Below are 15295 nucleotides of genomic sequence, written 5' to 3' on the forward strand. Positions count from 1 at the left end.
ACTAAGGTATTAAAACAAGTGTGCTTTATTTTCACAACTTGCTGCAGTCCTCACCCTTCCCGTACTTCCACTCTATGATCTCTTGCTTGGTATAATATGACTAATGTTGCTACTTCCACTTGAGAATACCGTAGTTCAAGATCTATTTCAACAGAAATAACAAAGGCTTTTTAAACAAAGAACTTGAATGCAATCCCCATTTATCTCCAAAAAGCCACATAAATACATTATAGAACTCCAAAACTTGTTTCCCAGGAAGGGAAGCTCCTGTGTTCAATACTCAGATTATGAAACAGTTTAAAGGTTTTGTTTGCCTTTAAGAGAAGAAAAAGCTGATTCAGTTGTAAAACGAAGCCAATGATACACACTCCTGTCTTTAAGAATTCCCTCTCCTCTTTTGATGAGAAGAGAGCAAGGCATAAAACTAGCTTTTGAAAGCACTGAAACAGCACAAGACAAGCAGTACTGCCATCACACAAAGAAACTCTCCCCCTTCTACTAAGGCTGAATAAGCAGGGGCTTGTAACCCATGACACAACTAAACTTTCGCTTCATTTAAATCCCCATCTGAGAATTAATCATCTATGCTGCACACCATCTTCTTCTAAAGGTGCCTAGTCTCCTAAAGAAACCCACCTGGTTGTTTATTGATTTCATGTAGGTAACAAATTTCCATCCACAAGGGGATGATATCCAGAGTACTAAAGCTTGTGTTCTTACAAAAATGAAACACTGACACGAGCTCTAGGCAGAAGATGGAACAGAAGTGTATTTGGCATTATATTCTGATCCTGTTTGGGTTTTTTTTTTACTATATTCTTCGTCTAAGTTTTACAGGGGCTCTGACTATGGTATTTTTGTTTCCGTCCACAACCCAAGAAATACAAGTAATAATCTAATATTCACAAAGCATTCAAGAAGAGATAAGAGTCAGAATAACAATGCTATCCTCCTCCTTGAAGGAGATCCACCACCCCACCTCCCACCGGCCAAAATCACATCATTTACAAAGACAACGCTAAACAAGAAATCCACATAAATCTGAAATTATTAGATTGTCCTGATAATAAAGATTCAGTATCTAGTCTGACTAGGTGCTTTTATAACTGATTAAACAGAACTTAATACAAATGACAAGAAAGAGGCTTCCTCTTGCCTCCATACCACATAGGGTTGGTTTTTTTTTTTAAATTACTTTTACTTCCCCAAACCATAACAAACAGCTTACAAGTTTATACACATTGCACAGATGTACACTCTTAGCTTCACCTTTCAGTTTAAAGGCTCCCTGAACTCAGATGTAGCACTAAAGTGCTAATTCCAGCAGCTTCTGCCTCTAAATTTTAACATAGTGTTTAAAAAGCTATCAGATCAATGAATTTATTCTTTACTTTCATAAGGAATGTCTCAAATGCAGGGTGCGTCATTAATACTAGTTTCCAGCAGAGGCTGTACTGAGTACAGACAGCCATGCATACCACATTTTGTCTCCATACACATTTTCACTAAAGATTACCTAATTCTGTTTCCCAATCTCAGTAGTGACTTACTCCTTCCATGACAAAATGCTGAGAAACATTTTGACTTGCTTTAAAACAGATTAATTTGAGTTACAATTAAGAGGAAGCCTATTGATGCAACATCAAAATACAAGCTATCACATTAAAGAGTGAAAGATAGACATAAAGTATAGATTCACCAGAAGTTCCTATTAATCTGAAAGCAAAGCTCAGTTTATTAATACATAATAAGATATAGTCATTAATTAAAGGGCAATACCAAAAGGAATTAAAAAAAGTCATCCTCTAAGGCCACCTTATTAACGTGCTTGCACAGTTTAGAAGTCTTGCATGTTTTCTTCCATGAAATTTGTAAGTACATGACAAAATGGCAACTAAGCTAATTGTTTTAATATCACTAACCAGTTTATAATTCTGTTTTTCAAGCCATATCTAGGTAACATCTGCACCTATAGAAAAGCATGACAGTTTCACTTATGAAAAAGATCTTCTCTCCATGACCTTTACAGCCATAACTGAGAACAGCATTCCACAATGAAAATACAAGATGCTTTGCCTGCAACAGATTTACATCAAAGCTCCACAGTCTCAGGCAATAGCTAAAAAGGTAACAGAGAGGACTTGCTTACAAGAGCTCAGAGAAAATTATCAGTTGCGGGGGTTGCTGTCAACTACCTTTTGACTATTGGCATAAACCTGAAAATAATAACCCCACATTCTTTACCTGTTAGCATCACTAAAATCAGTGCTGGATAGAACTCAAGAGGTCATCTTGTCAATCTGCCACTCCTGAGGTAGGGATAAACAGCACTTCCTTTCTGACAGATGCCTAACTTGCTCTTAAAGATGGTCAGTGACAAGAATCCCTCCCTAATCTATTCCAATGGTTTGTTATTCTTAGAATGACAAGTCTTCCTCCCCAAGTAACCAACCCAAGTCTTCAGACCTACTATTTAAGTCAACTATTTCTTGCTTTAGTCCCTGTATGCCTTTATCTTCTTCATTCTTGTACTAGCCTAATGCACGTGACTAACTTAAGGCTACAAGGAGATAAAAAGTTAACATCTGAATTTGTTCAATTCTTGTGTGTCATAGCCTTCAGGTATCTTCTGCTACTGAAAGCATCCAAAAGAGGGGAAAACCCTTTCTCAATGTACAGTGCCCAAAACTGAACAGAGCATTCTAACTAAATCTTACCAGTACTGAATTCAGCAAAAAAATTGCTCCAAGTTTTTCCCCCCTTGCTACACCACAGTAGAGCATTTCTTTTTCTGCACCTGCAGAACAAGATTAAACACAAAGTGAGCACCAATCAATCCATAACCTGCACATCCCAGCTTACTCAGCTCTTGTAGAACTTGCAAAGTATGTTTTGAGCAGGCATTTCAACAACAAAATCCAAAATGCATTAAACACAGAGTAGGAAGAGAGGCTGTAGATTTGAGAGGCACCAGAACAAGTACAGAAAACAGCCAGCTTTGTGATTTATATAAACTAAAGTAAAATGACAAGATAATTAATAAACCAACTGGAATCTAGAAGCCTTTAGAATATAGTGCTTAAGCTTGAAATAGAAAGTGAGAACTGATAAAAATTCAAAATTACTTCTTTAGCCATTAATTAATAGTGTTCCCATAATGGTACTGTTAACACAAGAGTAAGAACAGGAACTGTAATTTGTAACATTTGCAAAGAGCTTCACTGCAAGCGAGACCCTTACACGTCAGAAGTGTGTAAAGGTCTCCTGGATGAAGGCTGGCAATGGAAAACTACTTAAAAATGTAACAAAATTAAACAGTCTTCAATACAATTAAAAATGGGACTTAAGAGATTAAAACCCTCCAACTTGTGGCTCATCACTTGGGATGTGCATTTTTACACACATATTATCAACCAGCTTTTTTTCCCCTACTCATAAAATAAAATGCAAGTGCATTTTATTTAGTAAATGCAAATGCAGTTCTGAGTCAGGCATCATGAAAGGTTAACAAGTACACTGACAAACATGAACTAATTGCAATGGCCATACCAAGGTTCATTCCAAGCAGTCAAATGGCACCTTAAATGAATAACTTTGATCCAACATCATAGTTTCTACTTTTCTTGAGGGGTACTTCAAACCCCTCTACAGAAAGCACTTCAGAATTGCCATGTGTTTATGTGCCAGTGGACAAAGCCTGAGCAAAGCACTGTCCTTATTTTAAAGGGGAATAAACAACAGCCCAGCAGTTAAATTAGTTCAGCCATCAAAAGGAAAAAAATAAGCCACAGAAGAGGTAGAAAAAATTCTTGCCTCTCGACTTTCAATTCTGCGGTTGCATCAGTGTTTCCTATCTCTTTCCACCACTGGTTAACAAAAGCAGTGGTATCAGACACGAGAGGTCCTAGGCACTGGCAAAAATACAAGAATACCTCCATCAAGTTCTGGAACTTGCTGGGGAAAGGGTGAAGAAAGGGAGATAAGGACCAATACAGAACTAAAGTATGAAGTTTAACTCTTTACAAAGAGTTAGTTCAAACAACTGAACTATGAAGGTACCTGTTACACGTTACTTTTGTGTGCTGCTGCCTAGACTGGAAAATCAATTACGAAGAAGTATCTCTACCTTTAAACAGCTTCCACTACAGAAGAGCATCAGTAAAGCAGCAAAGGGGATGAAGTAGGAGACTGCTAAAACCTGAAGTATAAGCAGGCATAAAAGAACTACAAGACCATTCAGCCACCAGCAAAAGGAATTTCTGCTTGAAGAAAAGTGTATTAGAAATAGGGGGGGGGAATGGTAAACAGCTCAGTTAACTAACTAAAAATAAAAAGGAACTGTACTCTTTTAAACACTAACTTTATTTTTCTCCTTTCTTTCAACCTTTACTTGAAAAAAGTGGGCAACAAAAACTCCAGTATTCTAAACCAGAACATAGACAATTTTTCCCTCAACGGACAAAGATTGCAACTACCTAGTCCAAAAAAAGGAAATCAAGAACAGATACCTATGTGAAAGTAAGAAAATGGCAGTAGATGTTATGCTTTCACGCGATCTTCATAGACAAAGAACTTAAGAGTGCCTAAAATCAGTAAGAGGAAATTCTCTTTTAAAGATCACAGAATTTCTGAATCTCAATGCTACAGAGTATTACTGAGGACAAACTTGCCTCAGCATTCACACTGAACATAAAACCTACAACAGAAGGATGAAACAGGTGTTGACTGATATAAATCTCCACCACCACGGGGTATAACTCAGACACTGGGATTTGTAAGTCTCTTACTAGTACCTTCAGTAGCAGTAATCTTGAAGGCAATGCTAGGAAATTAAGTATCAAATGTTGATGGACAAGAGACCTTACTTGCTATTGTACATCCCATAGATTATATCAGCAAACACTCCTTGCAGCGTTAAGAAAGGCATGGGAAAACAGCTAGGTACATGGTTAAAGAGGTGCATTCAGACCTGCAAAATATATCATTTAGCTCATTCTGAGCTTCTGCTAAACTAGACTTCTGCTACCCCCTTGCAATCAAATTATTTGCTATCCCAGCAGCAAGAAAACAGGAAAGAGTAGCAGCTCCTCCTTCCCATATTAAAAAAAAAAAAAAATAAAAAATCAGCTGCTGCTTCGAATCCTTCCTAGGAACTTCAATGGGACTGAAGGAAAAATTATCTTTGCCTTCCAAAGATACTTTATAGCCTCAGATGGTCTGCTCCCTCTCCCCTCCCCCAAAACAAAATAAAACAAAAGCAGGAATTGCACATTTTCATGTGTGGGTAAAAATGAAAAACCCGAAGCATGGCAGCAGGAAACAGGAGTAGTTAGCAGTCAGTAGAGCCCTCTGACCTCTTTCTTACTGTCCCGAACAGTAAGAACAGTTTCAGCTCTACCACTACAATCTCTGCAAAGGCAATGAGAAGTGCCTCATTTAAGGACTCTTGTCCTTAGAGTCCTACACTGTCTAAATGCTTCTAAATCTGTTGTTCATCAACATACCTAGAAAGACAGCAGTGGCAAAGAATATGCAATCTCCCATTACTGTCTCCAGGACAACTGATACACAAGTTTTGCTTATACACTTTTTGTCAAAAGGAAGGAAATTAGTCCAGGGTCTTAAAATCAGTTAAATTACAGTGCCATGGGCAGGGAAAGGGTCAAGATTAATCTTAAAGATTAAGCTCTAAACTGACCTACATTATACTCTATGATAAAGTTGGAACCCTGCAGCAAAGTGAAACCAACTTGAGTGCTTGTCAGGTCCCCTTCCCAGAAAGGAAAGAAAAAAGAAAGGAGGAGAGGGGGAAGAGAGAGGAGAGGGGGAAGAGGGAGGAGAGGGGGAAGAGGGAGGAGAGGGGGAAGAGGGAGGAGAGGGGGAAGAGGGAGGAGAGGGGGAAGAGAGAGGAGAGGGGGAAGAGAGAGGAGAGGGGGAAGAGAGAGGAGAGGGGGAAGAGAGAGGAGAGGGGGAAGAGAGAGGAGAGGGGGAAGAGAGAGGAGAGGGGGAAGAGAGAGGAGAGGGGGAAGAGAGAGGAGAGGGGGAAGAGAGAGGAGAGGGGGAAGAGAGAGGAGAGGGGGAAGAGAGAGGAGAGAAAAAGTAGTAATTCAAGTAATTCTTCAATGCAATAGGAAGCTAACAGAAACTGCTTGAACTTTTTCTGTATGCCCTTTCCACACTGAACACGATAAAAACCAGGCAGAGGACTAATGCAGAGAGTTAGAAGGCAGAAAAAAAGTCTTGAAGTCACAGGGGACAAAGGAAATCCAATACAGGAGAGTTCTACCAGTTCAGCCGTGGACTGCTGCAGATCTGAAGAAAATTTAGATGTACCCACAATTAACACTGATGCAAGCGAATCATCAGATGTTCTCTAACAAAGCCTGTTGCCTTCAGCTTCTGTTATTTACCTCTTCCATTCTGATTTTTACTTGACAAAAATTGCATTCAAACCTTGTAAACTGGATTTCAGAAACTATTCTCCAACTTCTTCCTAATCTACGAATCACTGACACCACTAGTGATCTGCATCTCCAGATTTCAAGTACTGTCAGAGCAAAGAGCATTCAGTTTCTGTGGTTCTCCTCCCATCTCTGAAACTATTTTTTTTTTCATATACATGATTCCCTGTGTCAACACCCTCCAACAACACATCCTTCTGATGTAGCTTTCAAAACATTCCGTTGCAAATTTTAGTATTTCATACACCTTTCAGCACAACACACCTGGGGAATCACAACTGTCTCTCTTGTGTCTGCATTAATACAAATAGAGAAAATCAGATCAAGCCATCTGAAGTTTTTTGTGCTTTTGCTGGTTTGATTTATTTGGGGGGGGAGGGGGGGGTGCAGTTGGGTTTGGGTTTTTTAAATCTTTTTCTATTCATGAAGACCTAACACTCAAAGTCCCCTCAGCTGCAAGACTTGCATCCCAGTGTCAGAACACTAAATGCTGAGCCAGCAACAAACTCCTACCTTAGTAAGCTGATGTGGTAGAAAGAACACAAAGTTACAAAGGAATGGGAAAGGGAAAATAAAAATTTAAGCCTACGACACAAAATCTGCAGGTTTTTAAACTGTTCAATCCCTAAATAGCCACTTCCTTCAACAGTTCATCTGATTAGCCATCAACCACTGCCTGAACATGGAGAGCAGGACTCGAAAAACAAGAGCTTTTAGAAAGATCTACTTGATCATGTCCACAGAACTTCTTCCTCTCCTACACCAAAAAGACTATTTAAAACCAGATATCTATCTGGATATCATGTTTTCCATTTAATTTCCCATTCTTTCAATTTCATGTCTTTCTAACAGACACAATAAACCACATTCATTGAACACGGTGGTACAACACACAGGACTTCCAAGGTTCCTAAGGGGCAGTCATATACAAATGAAGAGACTCACTGGAAATTACTAACAATTTACAAACTCTAATCTTGCATTAAAATGCATTAAGTTCTAGGGGTTTTTTCAAACACTTAAAAGAATGAGAGACAACTTCTAGTACAAAATAACTATCCTGTAGAAGTTACCATTCAGGGAGACAAGAATCACTGTAGTTCAGGTGCTAAATAAGTACATTCAAAATTAGAGTTTTAGAGTGTTCCTAAACCATTTCTGCTATCATTCCATACAAGAGCTCAAAGTGATACAGTAAGGATTTGTTTGTTGCATTTTTAAAAATCCTGACCTCTAATTAAAACCTTTTCAAGAAATTAAGTCAATATATCCATGTTTTCATATTACTCAGCAACAGTACTTGAAACACAAGATGAAAGGAAAAACAGATTTAGTCTGGAAACCACATCTGATGGAACTAAATATCAGTCACACACCTGAGTTTTCATTGACAGCTGTCTGAAATGAGGACTCAAAAGCTTACTGGTAAGAAACAGCTAAAACCCATGTCTTCACTGCTAGCATCCCAGAGTGGTAGTTGTAACACAAGAAAAAAAGATCTTGGGTATGAATTCTAGCGTAAGAGTATCCTTTTTAAATACCTTCTACCAATTTATTGAAATTTGTCCAGAACGTGAGAATACAGAGGCACTATATGCAGTAATTTACATCAAATGTAAAGCTACAAATGTTCAATTTAAGACAAAAAAAATCATGCAAGACTAAAAACATACAAGATTTGAATGTACAGATTTTACAGCAAAATTACAACTTACTTACAGTTACCAATATTCTGCAAAACATGACTATTGTTTAAACACCAGTGCATGTAGCTGTCAAAAACCTGTAGGTGAACACACATACAAATATTCAAGAACCACCAGCAACACAATGTACTTCAAAACTGTGCTTTGAGAACACAGAAAGTTCTCTGTCAGACTGAAGAAGGTTCTTCCACAAATCTTAGAGAGATACAAAAGGAATGGGAATAGCCTGTATTGTTACTATTAATGTTATATCATCCAAAAGACCGTATTGCTACACATGGCAATGCTTACAAGGGGAATGAAAAAAACGATCATTTTGTTATACAAATGGCAAGAAATAACTTCTTGTTTCTTGAGTTACCCTCTCACTGAAAAAAACCCACCACATTTATAGATGCATTAAAATATAGAAGACAATCTCCTAAACCACCAAAGCCACCTGGTTTACTACTTAATCTCCAAAAAGCACTCCTGCTTTTCTCTCCTCCTATCATCCCCCCAAATATCTATTAGCTTGGTGGAATTTACAAAACCAAGATTCCCCCATTCAACTATTAGTCATCATGTGGTAAACCATTATATTCAAAAAAAAAAAAAACCCAAACCTTTCTACAATATGTAACATACTTTGAAGCACAGTTAGATCACTAGATATCTAGATGTTGAAAGAATTTTTAAAGCTATTTCAGCAAATTACACATTCAAGACAAGAGTGATATTCTAAGAATAGTCATTTCTGGATTAAGTACTCCGATACACTGCTAGTTGATTGCTATGTCAACTACACGTTTAGTGCTTTTAATAATACCTAAGGCTGAGGCCAAATAAAGCTTAAAGCTTTTGACAAATAAGTACTATGCCATCTTCCTTTTGTGTGTACATTTTAACCTTCCCGCAAAATAAAAGGTCAACCAACACAAACATCAATCCAAGCCATGTTCTAGAAAAACTGGATTTAAGACATAATCGCACAAAAGACTAATTTCAGAACAGTTTTTCTCTTGTTGAATAGCCTGTAGAGTTTACAGTCCTGTGAGAGAAAATGTTTCCCAGCAACTAGTGCCTCCTCCCTCTTCTGGGGTTGTTTTTTTTGTTTCTTTTGTTAACAGTACCTCAGATTTTAGGTCCGTTAAATTTATTGCATAGGCTCCAATCTCAAAGGTACACATACGCATTCTTTACAGAATCTCAGCCATAAAGCTTGCTTTAAGAAATCCAAAGGCTGTGGCCCCCATCCGCAAATCACACCATTCGGGCAAAGGTGTTCCAACAAAGATACAAGGTAGGATAACAGCCTGATTTCAGAGGTAACAAAAACGGAGCCAGGTGGTGAAAGGAAGTGGTGGAATTTTAGACATGGACAACATCAGTAAGATAACAAGCTGTTCCAAATAACTATGTAACATTTAATATTTTCTGGCCCCGATCCAGTTATGCTCTTGACCTTACTCAGATTTAATAAAATCAGAGATGATAAAGGCAGATTAGCTTTGAGGAATGTGGGACTTTTCCAATTAACACAGGAAAAAAAAAAGATACTAAACAACCAAAGGCCAAAAGGAGTCTGAATTTTTAAGGGACACTGCAATACCACTTCACTTTTAAGCTAACATTTATATTAAATACTTCAATATGAATCCCCAAGTGTTTCTCCTCTCAAATGAACTTTTTGTTCAACACATTTACTACAGCACTGCTATTATCCTACTCAAACTGCCAAAAACTGAGCTGCAGGCTGACGCTGCAAGAGTGCTAGGGCCTACAGGATACACTCTGCTTTCAGAGCACTTCAGTAAGACTGACTGCAAGTCAACTAACATAGAAACAATATAGTGAACAGTCTTTCAGCCAGAAAAAAACAACCACCACCACACCACGGAAATGAAAGAGAAAGACTACCCCTTGTTCCAAAAAAGCATCATCCGAGTACAAGAGGTTTGAAAAGAGAATGGATGTGAAAATTGGCAATATACAGCATACGCTTCAAAATTAGTCCCAGGGATTTGAGGAGAAAGATACTCTGTTACAGCTGCAGAAGTACAATTCTCACCATACTCCAAAATCGGGGTTACAACCGAAAAAAGAATATCAAATTTCTTCAAGAAGTGCAAAGGCTCCTCTATCTAATCCAACTTCTGTGGCACCAGCCGGGTCGATCAAAAGCCACCCTGAGGAACACTTGCTCCCGCTTCCCCGCTACAGATTTAGGAGGCTATCCCCGGGTTAAAGCGTGTATGTGACCAAAGAGCTGCCCCTGCTTCCCTCTGGATTACACGATCACACAAACCCACTCTCCAGCGAGCGCAGTAACAGAACCAACAGCGACAACAAAAAAACCACCCCCAAACCCCAAAACCAAACCCCCCAAAACCCCAACACGCACAGAAAGAAGAAACCTCAGTCACTTCCCCTGCCCTCCCACCCAGGCTCTAAGAGGCAAACCACCGATTTACCCGCACGCCTGGAAAGAGGAAGGGGCAAAGCCAGGCAGCCCGGCTCCGGCAGCGAGGGGGACACCTCCTCCTCCTCCTCCTCCCTTCCCTTTCCCTTTGTTTACTTTACGGACCGTCCCGCTCCGCCTCGCCGAGCCGCCAGCACCTCACCGCCTCCCGCCACATCCGGTGGGACCGGACCGGCGCGGCCGCCCCGGCCCCAGGGAGCAGAGGGGGGCCGGCCGCCGGCCTGAGCCTCCCGGGCGGGCGGGCAGGCAGGACGGAGGGGGCGGCCGGCTTCTCCCCGGGAAGGCGGAGGGGGAAGGGGCAGGCGGTGCACCAGATGACCTCTCCCCGCAGCCTTCTCTTCTCCCATTCCCTTCCCATCCCGCCCGTCCCCCGCAACGACGCTCGGAGGGAAGCGGCTCTTGCCCGGACCCCCAGCCCCCGTACCCGCCTTCTCCCTCGGCCGGCCGGAGCCCTTCGCTCGCACCCCGGCCGCGGGCTGCCCTCAGCCGCGGCAGGCTTTCCCCCCCACCCCCGGGCGCGGGCACCCACGGCGTGCGGTGCGTGTACGTGTGAACACACGCGTGCCCCGTGCGGGGGGGTGGTGCGGTGGGTCTCCTGTGCCCCCTCCTCAGTGTCCGAGGCAGCCCCTCCCGAGGGATACAGAAGAAACGGGCGGCTTCTTCCCCTGAGGAGACGGGGCCGCCGTCGCGCCCCGAGCCGGGGGGGGCACACCACACACGGAAGGAGAAGCCGCTGCCCCCACACACACCTTTCCATCACCCCCCTCTGTTCCCCCCCCCCCCCCCATTACGTAAGTTAGTGCCGTTGGGGCCGCTGCACCTCACTCCGCCTGTCCGTCCCCCCCCCCAAGCCCCTTCCGTCCCCTCCTCCTCTCCTCAGACAGCCCCTCGCCGCCAGCACTCACCGCGCTGCGGGGCAGCCGCCTCCGGCCGGCCAGTCCCCGGCGGGCGGAGGGGCCGCGGCGAGCTGAGGCGAGGAGAGGAGATGGCAGCGGACTTGTCCCGCGAGCGCCCGCCCCGCTGTAGGTGGATCTGCGCGGCGGCGCGGGCAGCTGCCTGCCTGCCTGCCTACCCGCCCCGGCCACTCCAGGCCGCTCCCCCGCCCTCCCGGCGCGCTGCACCATGGGATGCGGGGCTGCCCTCTCCCTCCCTCCCCGTCTGGTTCGCTCCCCACACTAACATGGCTGCGGGGGATGGAAGGGGGGGTCAGGCTGCCGCCCCTCAAACCGGGGAGTGGAGGGGGGGGGGGGGAGCCGCCTCGTCCCGCCTGCGCAGGCGCGGCGTGCGGGCCTCAGGTGGCGCGAGCCGTTAGTGCCCGCCGCCGCCTCGCAATCCTGTCAGGGGCGGCCGCGGCGATGGCGGCGGGCAGCGTCCCGTGTTTTCGTCGGCCTGAAGGGCTCTTCCCTCCCTCCCTCCTTCCCCGAGGCAAGGCAGATCTTGAAGGGCCGGTGGAAAAGGGGGGGGGGGGGGGTGGTAGATCGGGAAGAGAGGATGTTTAACCCCTTGTCTTCGCTCCGCTTTTCAGAAGTGGCTCTCCAGCTCGCGTCCTCGGTGTCTCCCTGTCCGTCTGTGACCGGGCGTCCCAGCTGCCTGGAGGCGTGAAAACGCCTCAGACAAACTCGCTCTGTGGCCTTTTCTGGGACCTCTGGCCTTGCTTCATTTCCACGGTGGCACCGGTTGGCACGATTGTTCTCTTGTTTCAAGACTGGGATATTCTCTTTCAAGGAAATCCTTGCGTGTTTACTTATATATGACCATAGTGCTTGTGTGCTTGTCAGTCACTGAGTATAGTTAATAACGTAAGTCTGAAATAGTCATTTTAAAAGTCCCTGTTAATCTATCACTTAACCTCTAGTGGCAGTTGAACTCAGTTTTTGCTCTTCTGCGTGCTCCAGGCACCCTGAGCTTGAGCAACTCACGAACCTCCACCTCTGGAAGTTGGCAGTGTCTCTGGAAACTGAAAGTAGGATGCGTTTCGCTTTGGTTTAGGTGCAATGCAGTTGATGGAGGACTAATCAGTGTAGTCAATGGCATTTGGAATGTGATTCATCTGATCAAACATGGGTAGTTTACTTTAGGGTAAGACAAGTCACACCCTTGAACTTATTATCTATGTTTATTAGTTTTCTGAGCACTATAAGGAAACACATGGGAGACATGATAACCAAGTAGGCAGCTAGATTGTAAATACACTTTTTCAGGTCAATCCCACCTAAAATGTCCCAAGCCCCTACAGGAGCCAATCCATCAGGTAAGCTCTGAACATGATACAAATGCATTGAGCACCATATCAAAATAAGTCCTAGAAACACTCTTTTAAACACTTTTAAACAGCAGTACAGTATTCCTATTCATCTTTTATGGAAATGCTTGGCCATTAGAGGAGAGAGTCCTTTAACCAGCAGGCTGTAGGCTAGACAGGATAACAAATACACTCTATCCTTTCTACTAAACCTGGACCACTATGCAGAAATGAAGGAAGGAAGGAAGGAAGAATGATTTCAGTTATTTTATAATTATTGGTCTGGGGATCACTATTGATGCTCTTGCCAGAAAAGGCAGAAATGTGCTAATTAAAATTACTGATGACAGAAAGTTGGGAGACATCAATAAAGAGGATGTTCACAGTAACACACAGGAAAAATTGAATGCTCTTGAGGACTGGGATAGTAAAAATGGACGGAAATGCATGAGGAGTATTTTTTCTGATAAATATACAGGGAAGAGGTGGTATAAATACTGGAAAGAGAAAATGAAAGGGAAAATGGAGCTTCATAAATTTTTATGATATGGTTGTTAGCAATAGCAGGGAATTGCACTAAATGACCCTTCCAAGCATTTGATCCCAATTATTAGCCATTTCTCCTTTATCTCAGCCTTCATCCAAAGATGTCAAAGTGCTCTAGCCTCTGAGCAAACTTGTGAAGAAGAGAGTTATCCCCATTTTTTACACTGGAAAGCTGAGATAGTATTTGAGTTGCCAAATTCACACCTTATTCACTGGATGAACAGGCCTAAAAGCAAATAGCTCCTCTCCAGGGCTATATCCTATGCATACAACATAACAGCAATACCTACTTTCTGTCATGTGTAGTATATCCTATTGATTTTATATACAGGTTTAATAAACATTCTTCATTTAGGTATCTTTTAAAATGTCCTCACTTTAATAAATAATTACTATTCCTGTGTTTTTATAACTTTATCCTCTGCAGGTTCCCTGGGCAACATCAATGTACCAATTCTCTCCATTTTACCGATTGAAAAATTATTAAGAGATATGTGGGTGATTTATGGAAGAGACAGAGGAAAGCCAGAGCAATGGTAGAACTGTAAATCTGATTCTTGTATTTCTGCTCAATCTTTTAATAGTTACACTTTTTCGTATGGAAAAGAAATATGCTGTCTGAAGTCCTTGGGAGCTTTCCCATTGGTTTTAACGGGATGAAGGCAAGCCCAAAATAATATACCAAATTGATGGTTTGTAGCAATTCCTGAAAAGTCTCTGTTTCAGGTCCTGGTGAGAATTTTTCATGTTGGTTTCTTGTTTGTTTCTTTCATCAGCAAAATGCTTGTAAAAACAGAAGCCTTCAGCAACATACTGATTTTGATAAAACACTTGCTGGGAAATCTTTCTCACATTATAGAATGCAATTTTTAGTCAAATGTAGAGGATGTTCCAAAAAAGCTGGTGATTCAGCCTCTCAGGTAGGAGAGGGTACCTGTGTTGATGTCCAATGAAAAGTTGCATGATTATCCAAAAATGATAGTTTCAGCAGAAACTCATGAGACACGAGTAGGATGATAGTCATGGCTTCTGTGGGAACTATAAGGCATCCAGATTCAAATCTTTGCTCTGTCTGTAGGTGCATTCTTTTCCCCTCCAACTTCAGGGTCTCATCCAAACTAATGGCCTATGAGAAAGGCACTTCCAGAAGCTCATTCATCCTGCCTATTGAGAATACAATGAATCGCTCTCTAATTACCCCGGTTTTTCTCAATTGACTGCGGGAAAGCCTAGGTAATTAGCCTAAATCTTTACATAGCTAAACTTTTATAAGTTGTGACTTGCACCTTTGTCTTCTAAGATTCTTGTTTTCTTCTGATTCCTGAGAACAGAAAAGTAAAATAATTTTCTTGCCTGCTCTGTGTACGCAGAGGTTGTTGGTGGGTGGAAAAAAGGCTATCCCCTATAATTTATTATCAAATGATTAATAGAGAGGTAAGACATTCAGTTTAATACTAATGGTAGTATTTGTCCAGTCCATGCCATTATCTCATTCAATTTACAGTGGTTATTAAACCTGTGTTGTGTTGGTATAAACAAAAAGGTACGAAACTTCATTATAGTGTTGCATGTATTGTCTTTTTTTATTAAGTGATGGAGCCGGAGGTAATGGCTCTGAAGAGAACTGTTTCTTTCTGGTGTTTTGGAGCACAGCTGCAGACAGGCATCTTCAGTTTTTCTGCAGGATGGTAAATATTCATTAAAGCAACCAGAGTAATCAGGCTTAGGAGACACAGGTAGCTCTGAACTGCAGGGCTACTTCAAGCTGTGACAAGACAATGAAATGCAGGGGGATTTGGGAAAAAGGAGAAAACAGCAAGATGTTTAATATTTCACAAGATACACAGTAACATTCTTCATCGTAAGAGGAAATTTTTTT

General features: G+C 42.2%; 1 protein-coding gene across 2 annotated transcripts in view; it reads right to left on the reverse strand.

The window, feature by feature from the left end:
* PTK2 (protein tyrosine kinase 2) overlaps nt 1–11631 on the reverse strand; it is a 227748-nt gene extending 216117 nt beyond the window's left edge. Inside the window, exon 1 of one of the 2 annotated variants that reach the window (XM_052787688.1) lies at nt 11534–11631. The gene's annotated coding sequence lies outside the window, so the exon portion shown is untranslated. Of the gene's footprint in view, nt 1–10620; nt 10639–11533 lie in introns of those variants that run through there. The other variant, XM_052787689.1, reaches the window with a different exon arrangement.
* Nucleotides 11632–15295: the final 3664 nt, after the last annotated feature.

This window comes from Harpia harpyja, chromosome 5 (genome assembly GCF_026419915.1).
Source record: "Harpia harpyja isolate bHarHar1 chromosome 5, bHarHar1 primary haplotype, whole genome shotgun sequence".
Taxonomy (NCBI): domain Eukaryota; kingdom Metazoa; phylum Chordata; class Aves; order Accipitriformes; family Accipitridae; genus Harpia; species Harpia harpyja.